Here is a 2,500-nt window from a genome sequence, read left to right on the forward strand (position 1 = left end):
GATTAGGATTGGGGTTAAGGGTAGATTAGGGTTAGAATTGGGGTCAGGGGTACATTAGGGTAAGAATTGGGGTCAGTGGTGGATTAGGATTGAGGTTAGGGGTAGATTAGGGTTAGAATTGGGGTCAGGGGTACATTAGGGTTAGAATTGGGGTCAGGGGTCGATTAGGATTGGGGGTTAGTGGTAGATTAGGATGGGGTTAGGACTGGGCTTGTCATCAGATTTCTGTATATTTGCAGCTTCATCATTCCGTCAGCTAAATCGTTGCATCATGCCAACGCTAAAGTTCCAATAAAGAGCTTTCAGTGAAGTGAAAAAGGTAAACTAGCAAACAGCCTGAGAAACAAGCAGCTAACAGCTTTTATATGTTACTGAACAAAACTTACAGGCAAATCAGGGAACATGAAGCAGAAACGAAAAGATTTTTAATCAAAACAAAAAAAAAACAAGCAAACGTCTGTTTCTATTTATATGTTGTGTATTTTTTCCCCCCAAAATCAAACTGCATGTAAAAGTAAATGTACAAATTTTATGGTTTTGTATTGAGGTGTGATTTAAAAAAAATAAATAAATAAAAGTAAATTATTTTGTAATAAACACATTTATTTTCTTTGTTTTGTTTTTTATCAATGATGAGATACAAAATGTAAACAAATATAAATGTATTCTATAAGTGATCTTTGTGGCTACTTGTAATGGTGATCACATGAATGAACCCTTTCAGAGGATCTGAAACCAAAACTCCAAACCACGTCAGACACATAAGAGCTGCTAATTACTGTTAGCCGCTAAGCAGGACAACACCGCACATGCTTAGTAAATTAGCTACATTACATATGTTTACCAGGCGGAATGTACTTTATGCTAACTAGCTGATGAGCAGCTTCAACATGCTAATCTTTACAGAAACAGAATTTCAAACCAAATTAGTTGGCAAAAGAAATTCATGGAACTCGAATTGATTCAATAAAATAAAGCCAAATGCTAGCTCATCCTGTATGCTAGCTAATTCTGCAGAGACTCAACACTACCCTACATATCTTTAATCTGCTTTCAATAATCTTCTACTGATTGTTAGCTGTTAGCATCATAGCTCCAGTCTGAACACTTTCTGGATAACAGCCTGCATTAGCCGTGCACATCTCCGTGCTTTTCCTTTACGGCTAACAAGCGTAGCGTAGCGTAGCGCAGCGTAGCGCTGATGTGATAAACAGAAGAGGCTTGAACTCTGCTTTAGTGGTGATGAGTGATGTTTTATAAAGTTTATAGCATGAATAAACAGCTCGGCTGATGGGCTTTTTACGCTCTGCAGCAGTTCACTGTTTGTCTCACAGATTATTTTGTTATGTTTTTTGGACTTAATGGCTCGTTTTTCACTCGTTTAACACCTGCACAGCGTGCGAGCGATCCGTCTGCCCGATGTATAGCCTAGCAACCGAACTTTTATGGAAATTTATTCCCAAAATGTTGCGTTTATTGGGTTAAATGCGGCCTATAGGAAGCACAGCGCTTCTGTTCGGCCTGATGATTTAGTTTTATGCTATTTTTATCGCGCTCTCCGCGTCGCTGTGATTTAACTCGCTAGTTTGGGGTTATTAGCTGCTAATGAACGCGTCTCGGATCGCTAGCAGAGATTGTAAAACGCACTGCGGCTAATTTTATAAGTCGCTTGTTTTCCTTATCGACGTTTTTACGATTTGGTGTAAAACATGTGAATTGAGGGACGTTAAGCGTAATGAGAATTTCCACACTGCAGCTGCGCCAAGGTCCTGCTAGCAACCCAAACGCTGGAGAGGGATCTCCAGGAAGACAAGTTCTCTTAGCGAGAACCTGTGATTTAACACCACAGGTTTGAGTTCCATCAGCTTAGTGACGTAAAATTTTCTTTTTTTAACAAATGAACAAGCAATAAAAAAAGAAACAAATCCTTCCTTCCATCTGCTGGAAGGTTCCACTGAAGTGGAGCCAGAAGTCTTTAAAAGAAGAAAGAGGAGACAGGAGGAGTGTGAAATGCGTCTGTGTGGATATGAGGAAGCCTGGATCAAAAAGCAGCAACAAAGAAGCTTGGATCAGAGGTCATGTCTGAGAAGTCCAGCAGCAGCAGTTCTTCTCATCACCTCTTTCAGATCAGCAGCCCAGAACCTTCAGCACTGAACAAGAAGACTCCCATGGGTTCTTGAGTGGGAGAACTGTTCCTGATCCTGTTCCTGATCCTGTTCCTGTTCTGCTCTGCCTTCCTAGTACCTGGGTTGGACTCTGGACTGACCCTGTTTGCATGTGTTAAGACCCTGAAACCTGCTCACATCCTGCATTTGGGTCCTTCCTTCCACTCACCCGGGATTCCTGGCAGATTGAGGTTCTGAGAGTATGTTCTATGCTGCAGGTGAATGTGAGAGCAGCTCTCTGTAAACCTTCTCCCCAAGGCGCTGTGTTTACTTTCAACACAAACAGCGGAATTGGCTGCTTCCTGATCGGAGACGATTGGGTTCTTTGGTGCTCT

The sequence above is a fragment of the Silurus meridionalis genome, chromosome 25, assembly GCF_014805685.1.
Source record: "Silurus meridionalis isolate SWU-2019-XX chromosome 25, ASM1480568v1, whole genome shotgun sequence".
Taxonomy (NCBI): domain Eukaryota; kingdom Metazoa; phylum Chordata; class Actinopteri; order Siluriformes; family Siluridae; genus Silurus; species Silurus meridionalis.